At 44.9% G+C, this 19,998-nt stretch overlaps 1 protein-coding gene across 3 annotated transcripts in view; it reads right to left on the bottom strand.

The window, feature by feature from the left end:
• LOC126354422 (tubulin polymerization-promoting protein homolog) overlaps positions 1–19,998 on the bottom strand; it is a 391,584-nt gene that overhangs the window by 166,052 nt on the left and 205,534 nt on the right. The window lies entirely within an intron of this gene.

The following is a 19,998-nucleotide window of genomic DNA, read 5'->3' as shown; positions in this document are numbered from 1 at the left end:
GTCGGTGTTGAGAATGCTACATCAACATCGCTTGCACCCGTACCATATTTGTATGCACCAGGAATTGCATTGCGACGACTTTGAACGTCGTGTACAGTTCTGGCACTGGGCACAAGAGAAATTACGGGACGATGACAGATTTTTTGCACGCGTTCTATTTAGCGACGAATCGTCATTCACCAACAGCGGTAAGGTAAACCGGCATAATATGCACTATGGGGCAACGGAAAATCCACGATGGCTGCGACAAATGGAACATCAGCGTTGTTGGCGTGTTAATGTATGGTGCAGCATTATGGGAGGAAGGATAACTGGCCCCCATTTTATCGATGGCAATCTAAATGGTGCAATGTATGCTGATTTCCTACGCAATGTTCTACCGATGTTACTACAATATGTTTCACTGCATGTCAGAATGGCGATATTCTTCCAACACGATGGACGTCCGGCACATATCTCGCGTGCGGTTGAAGCGGTATAGAATAGCATATTTCATGACAGGTGGACTGGTCGTCGAAGCACCATGGCCCTCATGTTCACCAGATCTGACGTCCCCGGATTTCTTTCTGTGGGCAAAGTTGAAGGATATTTGCTATCATGATTCATCTACTACGCCTGACAACATGCATCAGCACATTGTCAATGCATGTGCGAACATTACGGAAGGCGAAATACTCGCTGTTGAGAGGAATGTCGTTACACTTATTGCTGAATGCATTGAGGTTGACTGACATCATTTTGAGCATTTATTGCATTAATGTGATATTTACAGGTAATCACGCTGTAACAGCATGCGTTCTCAGTAATGATAAGTTCACAAAGGTACTTGTACTACATTGGAACAACCGAAATGAAATTTTCAAGCGTACCTACGTTCTATATTTTAATTTAAGAAACCTACCTGTTACCAACTGTTCATGTAAAATAGTGAGCCATACGTTTGTGACTATTACAGCGCCATCTATCACAAAGCGAAAAAAAAAGTGGTCCAACTAAAACATTCATATTTCTTTACGTACTACACGAATATGTAATAAAAAAGTGGGTTCCTATTTTAAAAAAAACGCAGTTGATATCCATTTGACCTGTGGCAGCGCCATCTAGCGGGTCAACCATAGCGCCATCTGGTTTCCCCCTTCAAGCTAGACATGTTTCGTTCTTTGTAGTTTTTTCGTTTGACGCTTATTTCGTGAGGTATTTGTCCCGGTCACGATCAATGGACCACCCTGTATAGCAGTATCGGATCCTCTGACTGTCATTCCGGTTGCGACATGGCATTCAAATCTGACTTTTCCTGGGGAAGCTTTAAACATTTTTTACAGTCCTCCATTATATCTCCCGGCAGTGCAACGATGCTCACGTCTGACGTCCGCTAATGCTATGCCACGAATCTCACCACAACAGCCACGCACATAAGTGCTACTGCTAAAAAAGACCCACTTTCCGGTGAGACTGCTGCCTTTATTGTAGATAGTGGCCAACGGCGTCGTTCTTATGACGTTTCTCAAACGAAGTATCGTGTAAATTTAACTTATGTTCGTGACTAATACTACAAGTAGTTGAGTGCACCAGAATGGCATTGGGAATCTCTCACAGACTGTTAGATCTATTGACATTCAAACAGTGTTCATAATGATTTGATTGAGCCGTGTTGAAAGCGGTGAAAAGGACTAAAAACATACAAAAACTAAAATCACTAGCAAGATGTGAAAATAAAAATTTCCAATCCTGGTGGTATGCAATTGGTGTTCATAGTTATTTGAGTGAGCTAGGTTGAAAGGGGTAGAAAGGTCGAAAAGCGTACAAAAATGAAAATCAGTATCAAAATTCCAAAATAAAAATCTAAAAGAATATTATTGTGATGTAACGTACATCAAACGACTCTTTTTTTTTCACCGGAGAATTACAAAACCATAAATGATGTAGTCTAAAGAAAATATTATGGAAATTGTTCATATGAGAAATGCATTGGCAGTTGTCTATACAAGCAACCTTCAGCTGTATAATGGAATGATGAGAATGAAAATTTGTGTAAGAACGGGGCTCGAGCCCGGGTTTCCCGCTTTTGCCATCCGTACACGACGGTTAAGGAGATCCGATTTCGAGTCCCCGTCATTCTGTTACACAGTTGATGGTTGCCCGTATACACAATTGCGAATACATTTCGCGTATTTCATTATAGCTGTGGTTGCTGCATGCATGTACGAATGAATATTGTATCATACTTCTTAACAACTCAGGCACTCCAATATGTGTCTCTTTATTGTGGTTTTAATTAATAAATGGTAATTAAAATATCGTCTTTTAAGTGCAACAAATTGTAAGAATTCAATTGAACCAAGTGCTTCAAAAAGGCTTTTTTTTTAAAATAAAAAGTGTCGAAATTGAGCAGTGTCCTCACATCAGGCTTACAGGGATATTTGATGTAAGCGATCCGACACAAAAACTGTTACATCACTGCGAATACGAGGTAGCTCTGACTTCCAATACTTGTTAGCAAATCTGCGGATGATTTCTAAGAAAAAGTAGGGCTAAATAGGAAACCTGTAAGTGCACTAAGAAAGCTGATAAAATAAATATAAGTAAAGTGGTGAATATGAAAAGAGACGGATTATTTCAAGCAGTGGCTGAAGTGTCTGTAATGTTACAACAGAATCAACCTTTGTTACATAGAATTTAGGTTATAACAAACTCAGCGGTATTCATCTGAAGCAACCAATTTGGAATTCATCGACTGGTTACTATCGATCTGAGACAGCGACGTGCACACACACACACACACACACACACACACACACACATAAAAGGGCAGTGCGTTATCGGAGTTGTCATGTGTAGTGAGGTGATTCATGTGAAAACGTTTGCAATGTGATTATAGCCGTACCCCGGGAATCAAGATTTCGAACGCGGAATGATTGTTGGAACTAGACGCGTGGAACATTGTAGCGTCTGTAGTTTCCTGCGAGCGGATCAGGATGGGAGCTAGACGCTAAATCCAATAATGAGGTGGCTCGTTCAACTCGAAGTCCTGGTGCTGGGAAACAAGCTGCAAATTCTTTGCAGATAAGGAAACTCGGTGGGATAAAGGACATATACTTCTGATGAAATAACTGAGACGAAACACGAGGCAGGATAAGACCATTGTCAAACCCTAAGAGGCACAAACACATTGAATGTAAATTGTGGAGTCCTGCATGTACACTGTGCAGCTAAGTGCCACGAGAAACTAAATCCCATCTCGAGGGCAGAGTAACTCAGGTCCAGCGTCTGGAGCAACTGTCGAAGGAATCTCTCAGCAACACCAGGCTCGTCTGATGCAATCCCCCACGATCACGCGCGTCTTCCGTGTCCTGTCGTCCTTCTAGAACATTCTGTCGTGGCTGGTCACGTAGCTTCAGCGTCCCTTACCACAAAAACGCAACCTCTCCTGCTTCCCAGCGACCTGGCTAACGTTAATTTGCTTTCCTACAGGTTCATCTTGTGCAGTCTTATGCATTTGTACTCACATCCGCGACCCATTCGCGACAACATTCACTTTCGGAAACCGTTTGGGAATTCGCTATTCCGAGATCCACAGGGTCAAGAGTGTGCTGAGAGAACCAAATTTCAGGCATTACTTCTCACCACAGATACTGCAGCTGCTGACGGCCTTCGCTTAACGACCGACAGCAGCAGCGTTTGAGTAGAGTTGTCAGTGCTAGCAGACAAGCAGCACTGCGTAAAATAAAAGCGGAAATGAATGTGGGACGTACGACGAACGTTTCCGTTGGGACAGTCTGGCGAAATCTGGCGTTAATGAGCCATGACAGCTGACAACCGACGCGCGTGCCTTTGCTAACAGCACGACGTAGCCTGCAGATCGTCTCCTGGGCTCGTAACCCAGACGACTGGAAAACCGTGCCCTGGTCAGATGAGTCGAGATTTCAGGTGTTGAGAGCTGATGGTCGGCTATGAGAGTGGCGCAGACCCCATGGAGCCACAGACGCAGGTTCTCAGCAAGGCGCTGTGCAAGCTGGTGGCGGCTTCATAATGGTGTGGTCTGTGTTTAGATGCAATGGACTGGGTCCTCTGGTCCAACTGAACCGATCATTGGCTGGAAGTTGTTATGTTCGGCTACTTGGAAACCATCTGCAGCCCTTCATGGACTTCGTCTTCCAAAACAAGGATGGAATTTTTGTGCGTGACAGTGCGCCATGTCACCACAATTGGTGGTGGTAGTGGTTAGTGTTTAACGTCCCGTCGACAACGAGGTCATTAGAGACGGAACGCAAGCTCGGGTTAGGGAAGGACTGGGAAGGAAATCGGCCGTGCCCTTACAAAGGAACCATCCCGGCATTTGCCTGAAACGATTTAGGGAAATCACGGAAAACCTAAATCAGGATGGCTGGAGACGGGATTGAACCATCGTCCTCCCGAATGCGAGTCCAGTGTGCTAACCACTGCGCCACCTCGCTCGGTCACCACAATTCAACACGACTGGCTTGAAGAACATTCTGGGCAGTCCGAGCGAATGATTTGGCCATCCGGATCGCCCGACATGAATCTTATTCAACATTTATGGGACGTAGTGGAGACGTCACATCGTGCACAGAATCCTGCATCGGCAACTCTTCTGGACGGCTATAGAGGCAGAGTGATTCAATGTTGCTGCGGGAGGCTTACAGCGACTTTCCTGCCGCGTCAAGTTGCTGCAGCACGCAGGGAAAAAGTAGGCCTGACGCTATACTGAGAGGTACCTTATGATTTTTGTCACCTCCGTGTGCATCACGACTGACACCAGTGACTGATAGCTGAGCGTGTAGCCAAAGCATATCGAATATTTTCGGTTCTTTGCGCTCATTACGTCATTTTATATCCTACTGGGCATTAAAATTGCTACTTCACGAAAATGACTTGCTACAGACGCGAAATTTAACCGACAGGAACAAGATGCTATGATATGCAAATGATAAGCTTTTCAGAGCATTCACACAAGGTTGGCGACAGTGGCGACGCTTACAACGTATTAGCATCACGAAAGTTTCAGACCGATTTCTCATGCACAAACAGCAGTTGACCGGCGTTGCCTGGTGAAACATTGTTGTGATGCCTCGTGTAAGGAGGAGAAATGTGTGCCATCACGACTTTGATAAAGGTCGGATTGTAGCCTATCGCGATTGCGGTTTATCGTATCGCTACATTGCTGTTCGCGTTAGTCGGGATCCATTGACTGTTAGCAGAATATGGAATCGGTGGGTTCAGGAGGGTAATACGGAACGCTGTGCAGTCTCGTATCACTAGTAATCGAGACAGCAGCATGGGCTATCAGCTAGGAGACCATGGCTGCGGTTACCCTTGACGTGCATCACAGACAGGAGCGCCTGCGATGGTGTACCCAACGACGAACCCGGGTGCACGAATAGCTAAACGTCATTTTTTCGGATGTATCCAGGTTCTGTACAGAGCATAATGATGGTCGCATCCGTTTTTGGCGACATAGCGGTGAACGCACATTGGAAGCGTATATTCGTCATCGCCATACTGCCGTATCACCCGCCGTGATGCTATGGGGTGCTATTGGTTAGACGTCTCGGTCACCTCTTGTTCGCATTGACGGCACTTTGAACAGTGGATCTTACATTTCAGATGTGTTACGACCCGTGGCTCTACCCTTCATTCGATCCCTGCAAAACCCTACATTTCAGCAGGATAATGCACGACTGCATGTTGCAGGTCCTGTACGGACCTTTCTGGATACAGAAAATGTTAGACTGCTGCCCTTGCCAGCACTTTCTCCAGATTTCTCACCAATTGAAAACGTCTGGTCAATGGTGGCCGAGCAACTGGCTCGTCAGAATACGCCAGTGATAAACTGTGGCATCGTGTTGAAACTGCATGGGCAGCTGTACCTCTAGACGCCATCCAGGCTCTGTTTGACTCAATGCCCAAGCGTGCTAAGGCCGTTATTACGGCCAGATGTGGTTGTTTCGGGTGCTAATAGGATCTATGCACCCAAATTGCGCGAAAATGTAATCACATGTCAGTTCTAGTATAATATATTTGTGCAACTAATACCCGTTTATCATGTGCATTTCTTCTTGGTGTAGCAATTTTAATGGCCAGTAGTGTATTTACGTCGTGGGTCAGCCGCCTGTGCTTTCAGGAAGCGCTGATCATGTGCAGGTCCTGGGGCCTCTCGTGTAGGCCTCCCTGTCCAGTCCCGCAGCCTTAGACAGCGGTGGGCGGTGCCTCGGCCCCGTCGGTCCGCCTCACTTCCGTGATAAGGCGGCGCGCCGCACTGCTGTGGTGTGGGTGTGGCCGCGACGCTAAACGCGGCGCCGCCGCCGACGCCCTGGGTCGATACGATACCATGGGCCGCACCACGCGACGCAAAAGCTCGCTGAGTCATGCCGCGTCCCGTCCCGGGACATGACGCAAGTCCGGCCTGGGCTCTGCCCGACACTTGCTGATACTACTGTGTACACTGTTCGCCTTTGAGACTGGAGCACTGTGTAAACACTGTGCAACAAGCACCGAGGAGGGAAGAGCGAAACGGAACGAAGATTCACACATCGAGAGGCTCGTCATCGTCTCTGTTCCCCTTTATTCAACACTGGCTGCAGTGCCCGGCGTTGCCAAGGATGTTTAATATTTGCCACACGAAGTGATTGGTACCTTTCCTTGTTGATATTCATAGCGAATGCAAGCCGAATGGGAAACTGCAATAGGAAACTTCCTGGCAGATTAAAACTGTGTGCCCGACGGAGACTCGAACTCGGGACCTTCGCCTTTCGCGAGCAAGTGCTCTACCATCTGAGCTACCCAAGCACGACTCACGCCCAGTCCTCACAGCTTTACTTCTGCCAGTACCTCGCCTCCTGCCTTCCAAACTTAACAGAAGCTCTCCTGCGAAGCTTGCAGAACTAGCACTCCTGAAAGAAAGGATATTGCGGAGACATGGCTTAGCCACAGCCTGGGGGATGTTTCCAGAATGAGATTTTCACTCTGCAGCGGAGTGTGCGCTGATGTGAAACTTCCTGGCAGATTAAAACCATGGAGGTAGGAATCGAGATACCGACTACTAGCTGTGAGGACGGGGCGTGAGTCGTGCTTGGGTAGCTCAGTTGGTAGAGCACTTGCCCGCGAAAGGCAAAGGTCACGAGTTCGAGTGTCGGTCCTGCACACAGTTTTAATCTGACAGGAAGTTTCGTATCAGCGCACACTCCGCTGCAGAGTGAAAATCTCATTCTGAAAACTGCAAAAGCTTTAAATCGAAGCGCAGATTTGAATCACTGGTTATCAATGGAATGCGACAAATGAATACATCTTCACCTGCGCCATTCCTAAAAACCAGTTTGTAGGCTTTTTGTTTTGCCTTTTGCAAATACGCACTAATTTCAAATCAAAACTCAGTTGTACAACACTCCGCTCTTATGCCACAAGAATTAAAAAATATAGAATGAGAAAACAAAATTTGTGGCTGTTATATTTTAAATTAAAATCAAAGGCACTTAAAAAACGAAAAGATGTACAGTTTAAAAACATATCACAGAAACGTGAAATTAGTCTGATAAAAAACATTGAAGCACGGCACTGAAGGACATGCACTCGGTGAGACGTATTGCCGTAGGAGTGAATATGAAGGACTTATTTCAATAGTGGTACAAGTCCATTTTTGTTCATCTTGAGATACAGAGTCCTAAAGTTAAATGAGCGCTGAAAATTCTGCAGTTGAGATACCAGCAATATTCAAGCATATGCCTTCTTGCAAGAGATGAACCTTTCTTTCTGTTTGTTTGGATCAATAATTTCAGAAGCATTATGTGGTGTCACCGCCAGACACCACACTTGCTAGGTGGTAGCCTTTAAATCGGCCGCGGTCCGGTAGTATACGTCTGACCCACGTGTCGCCACTATCAGTGATTGCAGACCGAGCGCCGCCACACAGCAGGTCTAGAGAGACTTCCTAGCACTCGCCCCAGTTGTACAGCCGACTTTGGTAGCGATGGTTCACTGACAAAATACGCTCTCATTTGCCGAGACGATAGTTAGCATAGCCTTCAGCTACATTATTTGCTACGACCTAGCAAGGCGCCATTATCAGTTACTATGGATATTGTGAATCATGTACTGTCACGAGCGACGTTCATCATTAATGGATTAAAGTTAAGTATTCCACCAGCTACGTCCGTTTTTCTCAATTCTAATTCCCTTGTCATGTTCCAGACCTCACGCCAGCCTGCGTGAGCTGAAACGCGTGCCTTTCGGCCTCCTCTAGTAACACGGTGTGGACTCTCCTGCCAACCACAATACATTATAGGCAGAAAAGTGGATGTAATACACTTGTACCACTACTGAAATAAGCCCATCATATATTCCACAGGGTTGAGGGATGTAGGTTAAGAGTTGGGGGCTGTTAGGTAGGGAAACTACGCAGAGGGTAATTAGGAGATGCAGGGAGTGGGAATACAGCCGTTGGAAAACACAGAGGGTGAGGTGCATCGTGGTGTGTGGTACGGTTGTGGAGGAAAGGGATTGGGGCAGGATGGAGAGAGAAATTGGAGAGAGGGGCCCTGGTGTGGAGTGGGATAGGTGAGGAAGAGCTAAAGTTCGTAGGAGGCGGATCTCATTGTCTGGGAGGGGGATTTGTTGAAATTGCGTTGAGATAGGATATGAAGTGTGTTTATGTAGAAATCGAGGGATGTGTTTGTGAAGCCGCGGCAGCAAACTAGTTGTGGTGGTCAGAGGGGAGAAGTGGGTTTATTGGAATCTAGTTTGCGGATGGTGTAGGAAATGCGGAGCTATTCGGCGTGTGTGAGGAGGGATGGGAATTTGGTAAGATGGTAGAGGGAAGGTAGACGGATGACGGATGTGGAAGGCAAGGCGCAGTGCGTGGCGTTCGAGGATTTGAAGGGGTCATAGAACGTCGATGGGGTGGAGATCCATGCAACATTCGCTTAGCAGACGGTGGTTGGGATCGGGATTTTGTACCTGTGATGTCCTTTTTAAATTACAAATTGAAGTAATATAGCTGCAATGCATAATTTGGTCTGTATCCACAACCTGCCTTAGCTTTAGTCTGTGACTGTTCTAATGACAAAATTGTCAAACACGGACAAAAATATCTTCTACGGTATATGTCATACCATATGTATCAACGGCAACAAATGAATAAATGTTTTCAATCATGTTTTTCTAAAATTGTCAAGCTTCCTCTCATTCTGCGATATAATGACATCTGATATTATCTCCAAGACGGATTTTTCGATTGTAATTTATTCTCACATTAGGAATTACAGTCAGTTCACTATGATATATTTCATTTGTTAGGCATTTGATTTTTCATTAATTTTCTTCACTGTTTGATCTGAATGAAGAAATTTGAAATAAATCGACCATGAACTTTGAAGTGAATCGGTCAAGTACTTTTCTATATATAAGATCAGACAAACTGCACGGACGGATTCCTGACGAAAAAAGGCCATATGAACATGCGTCTGAAAATGCATCACTGCCATGGAGGTCCTGACGAATGGAAGTTCCTATGACCGCGCGCCGCGTTTTCCATGCGGGTTGCAGCTATGTCATTGACGCAGCATAATATAAGCTGCGGAATGGTCCAGCGTTCATGTCGGGAACAAGCCGAGATGGAGTTTGTGTACGGAACGCGGGTATACCGGAACAAGTACCCTCACAGACACCAGCCACATCACACAACATTTCATGCCCTTTTCGGGCGTTTGTGTGGTGGGTCCTTTCAGACAGTGGAACTTGCAGGGAGATGGCAGCCTGTGCGTACACCAGATTTGGAGGACCAAGTTCTACAGAGAGCCTGCCGCTTTTTTTTTTTGTCCTCCCAAATGATTAATTGTGATTTGGTAAAACTTTGAAGTAAATCCAGAATGAGATTTTCACTCTGCAGCGGAGTGTGCGCTGATATGAAACTTCCTGGCAGATTAAAACTATGTGCCCGACGGAGACTCGAACTCGGGACCTTTGCCTTTCGCGAGCAAGTGCTCTACCATCTGAGCTACCGAAGCACGACTCACGCCCGCTACTCACAGCTTTACTTCTGCCAGTATCTCGTCTCCTACCTTCCAAACTTCACAGAAGCTCTCCTGCGAACCTTGCAGAACTAGCACTCCTGAAAGAAAGGATATTGCGGAGACATGGCTTAGCCACAGCCTGGGGGATGTTTCCAGAGTGAGATTTTCACTCTGCAGCGGAGTGTGCGCTGATATCAAACTTGAAGTAAATCGGTCAAGAGCTTTCATATTTTTGGCAACAACATTTCTACATGTACATCCACGTGATTACTCTGCTATTCACAATAAAGTGTCTGGCAGAGGGTTCAATGAACTACCTTCAAGCTGTCTCTCTACCGTTCCTCTCTCGAACGGCACACGGGAGAAAGGAGCACTTAAATTTTTCTGTGCGAGCCCTAACTTCTCTTACTTTACCGTAGTGATCATTTCTCCCTATGTAGGTGGGTGCCAACAGAGGAGAAAACTGGTTATTGAAAGTTCGTGAGAAGATTCTGTTGCAACGAAAAACGCCTTTGGTTTAATGATTGCCACTCCAATTCGTGTATCATGTCTGTGGCGCTATCTCCCCTATTTCGCGATAATACAAAACGAGGTGTCCTTCTTTGAACTTTTTCGATGTCATCCGTCAGTCCCACCTGATGCGTATCCCACGCCGCACATCAATACTCCAGAATAGGGCGGACAAGCGTGGTGTAAGCAGTCTCTTTAGTAGACCTGTTGCACCTTCTAAGTGTTCTGCCAACGACTCGCAGTCTTTGGTATGCTCTACTCACAATATTACATCTGTGATCGTTCCAATTTAGGTTATTTGTAATTGTAATCCCTAAGTATTTAGCTGAATTTACAGCCTTCAGATTTGTGTGACTTATCGCGTATCGAAGTTTAGCTGATTTCTTTTTGTACTCATGTGAATAGCTTCACACTTTTCTTTATTCTGGGTCAATTGCCACTTTTCGCACCATCTAAACCATTTTGCAAGTCGTTTTGATTATCTGATGACTCTACAAGACTGCAAATGACAGAATCATCTGCAAACAAGACGGCTACTCAGATTGTCTACTATGTCGTTAATATAGATCAGGAACAATAGAGGGCCTATAACACTTCCTTGGCGAACGCCGGATATTACTTCTGTTTTACTCTATAGTTTTTCCGTCTATTACTACGAACTGTGACCTTTATGACAGGAAATCACGAATCCAGTCGCACAACTGAGGCGATACTCCGTAGGCACGCAGTTTCGTTAGAAGACGCTTGTGAGGAACCGGTGTCGAAAGCCTTCTGGAAATCTAAAAATATGGAATCCCCTGTCGATAGGATTCATTACTTCATGAGTATAAAGAGCTAGTTGTGTTTCACAAGAACGATATTTTCTGAACCCGTGCTGACTGTGTGTCAATAAATCGTTTTCTTCGAGGTACTTCGTAATGTTCGAATACAGTATATGTTCCAAAGCCCTACTGAAAATCGACGTTAGTGATATAGGCCTGTAATTCAGCGGATTACTCCTACTTCCCTTTTTGGGTATTGGTGTGACCTGAGCAATTTTCCAGTCTTTAGGTACGGATCTTTCTGTGAGCGAGTGGTTGTATATAATTGCTAAATACGGAGCTATTTCATCAGCATACTCTGAGAGGAATCTGACTGGTATACAATCTGGACCGGAGGCCTTGCCTTTATTAAGTGATTTAAGCTGATTTGTTACACCGAGGATATCTAGTTCTATGTTTCTCATCTTGGCAGTAGTTCTTGATTGGAATTCAGGGGTATTTACTTCGTCTTCTTTGGTGAAGGAGTTTCGGAAAACTGTATTTAATAACTCTGCTTTAGCGCCACTGTCATCTGTGACTTCACCGTTGTTATCGCGCAGTGAAGGTATTGCGTCTTGCCACTGGTGTGCTTTATGTATGACCAGCATCTCTCTGGTTTTTCTGCCAGATTCCGATACAGAATTTCGTTGTGGAAATTATTAAAAGCATCTCGTATTGAAGTACGCGCCATATTTCGAACTTCTGTAAAACTTAGCGAATCTTGGGGATTTTGTGTTCTTTTAAATCCGCCCTGTCGTTAATCCTCTGTGTGGTTCTTGGTGTGAATTGTTTGTGAATGTTGTTGTTGTTGTTGTCTTCAGTCCTGAGACTGGTTTGATGCAGCTCTCCATGCTACTCTATCCTGTGCAAGCTGCTTCATCTCCCAGTACCTACTGCAACCTACATCCTTCTGAATCTGCTTAGTGTACTCATCTCTCGGTCTCCCTCTACGATTTTTACCCTCCACGCTGCCCTCCAATGCTAAATTTGTGATCCCTTGATGCCTCAAAACATGTCCTACCAACCGAACCCTTCTTCTAGTCAAGTTGTGCCACAAACTTCTCTTCTCCCCAATCCTATTCAATACCTCCTCATTAGTTACGTGATCTATCCACCTTATCTTCAGTATTCTTCTGTAGCACCACATTTCGAAAGCTTCTATTCTCTTCTTGTCCAAACTAGTTATCGTCCATGTTTCACTTCCATACATGGCTACACTCCAAACAAATACTTTCAGAAACGACTTCCTGATACATAAATCTATATTTGATGTTAACAAATTTCTCTTCTTCAGAAACGCTTTCCTTGCCATTGCCAGTCTACATTTTATATCCTCTCTACTTCGACCGTCATCAGTTATTTTACTTCCTAAATAGCAAAACTCCTTTACTACTTTAAGTGTCTCATTTCCTAATCTAATTCCCTCAGCATCACCCGATTTAATTAGACTACATTCCATTATCCTCGTTTTGCTTTTGTTAATGTTCATCTTATATCCTCCTTTCAAGACACTGTCCATTCCGTTCAACTGCTCTTCCAAGTCCTTTGCCGTCTCTGATAGAATTACAATGTCATCGGCGAACCTCAAAGTTTTTACTTCGTCTCCATGAATTTTAATACCTACTCCAAATTTTTCTTTTGTTTCCTTTACTGCTTGCTCAATATACAGATTGAATAACATCGGGGAGAGGCTACAACCCTGTCTCACTCCTTTCCCAACCACTGCTTCCCTTTCATGCCCCTCGACTCTTATGACTGCCATCTGGTTTCTGTATAAATTATAAATAGCCTTTCGCTCCCTGTATTTTACCCCTGCCACCTTTAGAATTTGAAAAAGAGTATTCCAGTCAACATTGTCAAAAGCTTTCTCTAAGTCTACAAATGCTAGAAACGTAGGTTTGCCTTTTCTTAATCTTTCTTCTAAGATAAGTCGTAAGGTCAGTATTGCCTCACGTGTTCCAACATTTCGACGGAATCCAAACTGATCCTCCCCGAGGTCCGCATCTACCAGCTTTTCCATTCGTCTGTAAAGAATTCGCGTTAGTATTTTGCAGCCGTGGCTTATTAAACTGATAGTTCGGTAATTTTCACATCTGTCAGCACCTGCATTCTTTGGGATTGGAATTATTATATTCTTCTTGAAGTCTGAGGGTATTTCGCCTGTCTCATACATCTTGCTCACCAGCTGGTAGAGTTTTGTCAGGACTGGTTGTCCCAAGGCCGTCAGTAGTTCTAATGGAATGTTGTCTACTCCGGGGGCCTTGTTTCGACTCAGGTCTTTCAGTGCTCTGTCAAACTCTTCACGCAGTATCGTATCTCCCATTTCGTCTTCATCTACATCCTCTTCCATTTCCATAATATTGTCCTCAAGTACATCGCCCTTGTATAAACCTTCTATATACTCCTTCCACCTTTCTGCCTTCCCTTCTTTGCTTAGAACTGGGTTGCCATCTGAGCTCTTGATATTCATACATTTGGTTCTCTTCTCTCCAAAGGTCTCTTTAATTTTCCTGTAGGCAGTATCTATCTTACCCCTAGTGAGATAAGCTTCTACATCCTTACATTTGTCCTCTAGCCATCCCTGTTTAGCCATTTTGCACTTCCTGTCGATCTCATTTTTGAGACGTTTGTATTCCTTTTTGCCTGCTTCATTTACAGCATTTTTATATTTTCTCCTTTCATCAATTAAATTCAATATTTCTTCTGTTACCCAAGGATTTATAGCAACCCTCGTCTTTGTACCTACTTTATCCTCTGCTGCCTTCACTACTACATCCCTCAGAGCTACCCATTCTTCTTCTACTGTATTTCTTTCCCCTATTCCTGTCAATTGTTCCCTTATGCTCTCCCTGTAACTCTGTACAACCTCTGGTTCTTTCAGTTTATCCAGGTCCCATCTCCTTAATTTCCCACATTTTTGCAGTTTCTTCAGTTTTAATCTACAGGTCATAACCAATAGATTGTGGTCAGAGTCCACATCTGCCCCTGGAAATGTCTTACAACTTAAAACCTGGTTCCTAAATCTCTGTCTTACCATTATATAATCTATCTGATACCTTTTAGTATCTCCAGGGTTCTTCCACGTATACAACCTTCTTTCATGATTCTTAAACCAAGTGTTAGCTATGATTAAGCTGTGCTCTGTGCAAAATTCTACTACGCGGCTTCCTCTTTCATTTCTTAGCCCCAATGTTTGTGAATGTGTGGGGAAATAGGGAGGGCGGGGGGGGGGGGGGGTCTGCTCACCGGATGGTAGAGGTTTGTCAGGACTGGCTCTCCCAAGGCTGTCAGTAGTTCTAATGGAATGTTCTCTACTCCCGGGGTCTTGTTTCGACTTAGGTCTTTCAGTGCTCTGTCAAATTCGTTACGCAGTATCATATCTCCTATTTCATCTTCATCTACATGCTCTTCCATTTCTATAATACTGTCCTCTAGAACATCGCCCTTGTATAGACCCTCTATACACTCCTTCCACCTTTCTGCTTTCCCTTCTTTGCTTAGAACTGGATTTCCATCTGAGCTCTTGATATTCATACAAGTGGCTTTCTTTTCTCCAAAGGTCTCTTTAATTTTCCTGTAGGCAGTATCTAGTCATATACGCCTTCACATCCTTACATTTGTCCTCTAGCCAACTGCTTAGCAACTTTGCACTCCCTGTCGATTTCATTTTTGAGATGCTGGTACTCCTTTTTGCCTGCTTCATTTAGCGCATTTTTGTATTTTCTCTTTTCATCAATTAAATAAAATATTTCTTCTGTTACTCAAGGATTTCTACTAGCCCTCGTCTTTTTACCTACTTGATCCTCTGCTACCTTCACTATTTCATCCCTCAATTCTACCCATTCTTCTTCTACTGCATTTCTTTCCCCCATTCCTGTCAATTGTTCCCGTAATGCTCTCCCTGAAGCTCTCCAAAGCCTCTGGTTCTTTCAGTTTATCCAGGTCCCATCTTCTTAAATTCCAGCCTTTTTGCAGTTTCTTCAGTTTTAATCTAGAGTTCATTGTGATCTGAGTTCACATCTTCCCCAGGAAATGTCTTACAATTTAAAACCTGGCTCCTAAATCTCTCCTTCCAGTGTATCCAGGCCTCTGCCACGTATACAGCCTTCTTTCATGATTTTTAAACCAAGTGTTAGCTATGATTAAGTTATGCTCTGTGCTAAATTCCACCAGACGGCTTCCTCTTTCATTCCTTTCCCCCATTACATATTCACCTACTACTTTTCCTTCTCTTCCTTTTCCTACTATCGAATCCCAATCACCCATGGCTATTATATTTTCGTCTCCCTTCCCTATCTGAATAATTTCTTCAATCTCTTCCTCATCTGCGGAGCTAGTTGGTATATATACTTGTACTATTGTGGTAGGGGTGGGCTTCGTGTCCATCTTGGCTACAATAACGTATTCACTATGCTGTATGTTTAAATATAGATTTATTATAAGATATACTGTACATCAACAAGCTTGAAACCTGCTTATCCCCGTTAGGGCAAGAACTGGAAGAAAAACGATGCACCTTCACACTTGGCGGTAACGACTTTGGAGATGAAGGTAACTGCACGTAAGTGGCACAATAAAAGTTTTGAAAACTTTTCGGTGTATCGTTTTATCGACGTCTCTAATAAGTAGGACAAAAGTCGACCAGAGCATGTTAGAATTCGACAGTGGCAGTGAAGACTTACGTTTACCATTCTGCGATATTCCTACCTGCAGTGGTCGACTTACAACAACTGTCATGCGAATATGGACTCGATGGGTTCAGCAGAGCCATACTACAGTTGATTCACCATTAGTTGATCCCTGATAGCCACAGTGGGCTGGGCGCAACAACTTCGGGGAACTACCTCAACCAATAATGTAACGCAAATTTGTAAACGTCTCTATGGCAACGCCTCAGTGTTGTCGCGGCTGTGGAGACGGCTACTGTTTTCGCCTCCATCCGTTAGCTCTTCGAAGATGAAAGTTGCCGACAGTGCTGCAAGCTATCAGGGATCTTCATAGACTGTCACAACTATAGCGCCCGAGAGGGCAGACTTCAAAAAATGTTTTGCATCACCCCAGTCCCAAGAACTCCTGAAGACAGACGTTGACTGTGGATGTTGTATCACAGACACAGTCCCTTAGACTATTCAAAGATGTCACTAAACCGGCCCAATGATCTAAGCAACCATGGATGATCAGCGCCGATCTGAAGGAGGAGGTCCGACAGGCGATCAGTTCCAGTCATTCCACCAGGAAGGAGGTACACGGCTCGTGTTGTCCGTGGTTCAGCCATGCCTAGACGGTCAATACCGCTGTTCCTTTGTGCCAGAAGGGCTCTCAACAAGGGAGTGTCCAGGTGTCTCGGAGTGAACCAAAGCGATGTTGTTCGGACACAGAGGAGATACAGCGAGACAGGAACTGTCGATGACATGCCTCGCTCACGCCGCCCAACGGCTACTACTGCAGTGGATGACCGCTGCCTACGGATTGTGGCTCAGAGGAATCCTGACAGCAACGCCACGGTGTCGAATAATGCTTTTCGTGCAGCCAAAGGACGTCATGTTCTGACAAACTATGCGCAATAGGCTGCATGATGCGCAACTTCACTCCCGACGGTCCATGGCGAGGTCCATCTTTGCAACTACGACACAATTCAGCGCGGTACAGATGGGCCCAACAACATGCCGAATGGACCGCTCAGGATTGGTATCACGTTCCCTTCACCGATGAGTGTCGCATATGCCTTCAACCAGACAATCGTCGGAAAGATGTTTTGGAGGTAATCCAGTCGGCTGAACACCTTAGACACACTATGCAGCGAGTGCAGCAAGGTGAAGGTTCCCTGCTGTTCTGGGGTGGCATTATGTGGGGCCGACGTACGCCGCTGGTGGCCATGGAAGGCGCCGTAAAGGCTGTACGATACGTGAATGCCATTCTCTAACCGACAGTGCAACCATATCGGCAGCATATTGGCGAGGCATTCGTCTTCATGGAAGACGCCCCCAGCGTTCACATCTTGTGAATGACTTCCTTCGCCCGCCGATGTGGCCGTGCGGTTCTAGGCGCTTCAGTCTGGAACCGCGTGACTGCTACGGTCGCAGGTTTGAATCCTGCCCCTGGAAATGTCTTACAACTTAAAACCTGGTTCCTAAATCTCTGTCTTACCATTATATAATCTATCTGATACCTTTTAGTATCTCCAGGGTTCTTCCACGTATACAACCTTCTTTCATGATTCTTAAACCAAGTGTTAGCTATGATTAAGCTGTGCTCTGTGCAAAATTCTACTACGCGGCTTCCTCTTTCATTTCTTAGCCCCAATGTTTGTGAATGTGTGGGGAAATAGGGAGGGCGGGGGGGGGGGGGGGGGGGGGGGGTCTGCTCACCGGATGGTAGAGGTTTGTCAGGACTGGCTCTCCCAAGGCTGTCAGTAGTTCTAATGGAATGTTCTCTACTCCCGGGGTCTTGTTTCGACTTAGGTCTTTCAGTGCTCTGTCAAATTCGTTACGCAGTATCATATCTCCTATTTCATCTTCATCTACATGCTCTTCCATTTCTATAATACTGTCCTCTAGAACATCGCCCTTGTATAGACCCTCTATACACTCCTTCCACCTTTCTGCTTTCCCTTCTTTGCTTAGAACTGGATTTCCATCTGAGCTCTTGATATTCATACAAGTGGCTTTCTTTTCTCCAAAGGTCTCTTTAATTTTCCTGTAGGCAGTATCTAGTCATATACGCCTTCACATCCTTACATTTGTCCTCTAGCCAACTGCTTAGCAACTTTGCACTCCCTGTCGATTTCATTTTTGAGATGCTGGTACTCCTTTTTGCCTGCTTCATTTAGCGCATTTTTGTATTTTCTCTTTTCATCAATTAAATAAAATATTTCTTCTGTTACTCAAGGATTTCTACTAGCCCTCGTCTTTTTACCTACTTGATCCTCTGCTACCTTCACTATTTCATCCCTCAATTCTACCCATTCTTCTTCTACTGCATTTCTTTCCCCCATTCCTGTCAATTGTTCCCGTAATGCTCTCCCTGAAGCTCTCCAAAGCCTCTGGTTCTTTCAGTTTATCCAGGTCCCATCTTCTTAAATTCCAGCCTTTTTGCAGTTTCTTCAGTTTTAATCTAGAGTTCATTGTGATCTGAGTTCACATCTTCCCCAGGAAATGTCTTACAATTTAAAACCTGGCTCCTAAATCTCTCCTTCCAGTGTATCCAGGCCTCTGCCACGTATACAGCCTTCTTTCATGATTTTTAAACCAAGTGTTAGCTATGATTAAGTTATGCTCTGTGCTAAATTCCACCAGACGGCTTCCTCTTTCATTCCTTTCCCCCATTACATATTCACCTACTACTTTTCCTTCTCTTCCTTTTCCTACTATCGAATCCCAATCACCCATGGCTATTATATTTTCGTCTCCCTTCCCTATCTGAATAATTTCTTCAATCTCTTCCTCATCTGCGGAGCTAGTTGGTATATATACTTGTACTATTGTGGTAGGGGTGGGCTTCGTGTCCATCTTGGCTACAATAACGTATTCACTATGCTGTATGTTTAAATATAGATTTATTATAAGATATACTGTACATCAACAAGCTTGAAACCTGCTTATCCCCGTTAGGGCAAGAACTGGAAGAAAAACGATGCACCTTCACACTTGGCGGTAACGACTTTGGAGATGAAGGTAACTGCACGTAAGTGGCACAATAAAAGTTTTGAAAACTTTTCGGTGTATCGTTTTATCGACGTCTCTAATAAGTAGGACAAAAGTCGACCAGAGCATGTTAGAATTCGACAGTGGCAGTGAAGACTTACGTTTACCATTCTGCGATATTCCTACCTGCAGTGGTCGACTTACAACAACTGTCATGCGAATATGGACTCGATGGGTTCAGCAGAGCCATACTACAGTTGATTCACCATTAGTTGATCCCTGATAGCCACAGTGGGCTGGGCGCAACAACTTCGGGGAACTACCTCAACCAATAATGTAACGCAAATTTGTAAACGTCTCTATGGCAACGCCTCAGTGTTGTCGCGGCTGTGGAGACGGCTACTGTTTTCGCCTCCATCCGTTAGCTCTTCGAAGATGAAAGTTGCCGACAGTGCTGCAAGCTATCAGGGATCTTCATAGACTGTCACAACTATAGCGCCCGAGAGGGCAGACTTCAAAAAATGTTTTGCATCACCCCAGTCCCAAGAACTCCTGAAGACAGACGTTGACTGTGGATGTTGTATCACAGACACAGTCCCTTAGACTATTCAAAGATGTCACTAAACCGGCCCAATGATCTAAGCAACCATGGATGATCAGCGCCGATCTGAAGGAGGAGGTCCGACAGGCGATCAGTTCCAGTCATTCCACCAGGAAGGAGGTACACGGCTCGTGTTGTCCGTGGTTCAGCCATGCCTAGACGGTCAATACCGCTGTTCCTTTGTGCCAGAAGGGCTCTCAACAAGGGAGTGTCCAGGTGTCTCGGAGTGAACCAAAGCGATGTTGTTCGGACACAGAGGAGATACAGCGAGACAGGAACTGTCGATGACATGCCTCGCTCACGCCGCCCAACGGCTACTACTGCAGTGGATGACCGCTGCCTACGGATTGTGGCTCAGAGGAATCCTGACAGCAACGCCACGGTGTCGAATAATGCTTTTCGTGCAGCCAAAGGACGTC

This window comes from Schistocerca gregaria, chromosome 3, assembly GCF_023897955.1.
Source record: "Schistocerca gregaria isolate iqSchGreg1 chromosome 3, iqSchGreg1.2, whole genome shotgun sequence".
NCBI lineage: Eukaryota > Metazoa > Arthropoda > Insecta > Orthoptera > Acrididae > Schistocerca > Schistocerca gregaria.
The sequence above is the reverse complement of the archived record's forward strand: the minus strand, read 5'-3'. Positions and strand labels throughout refer to the sequence as shown.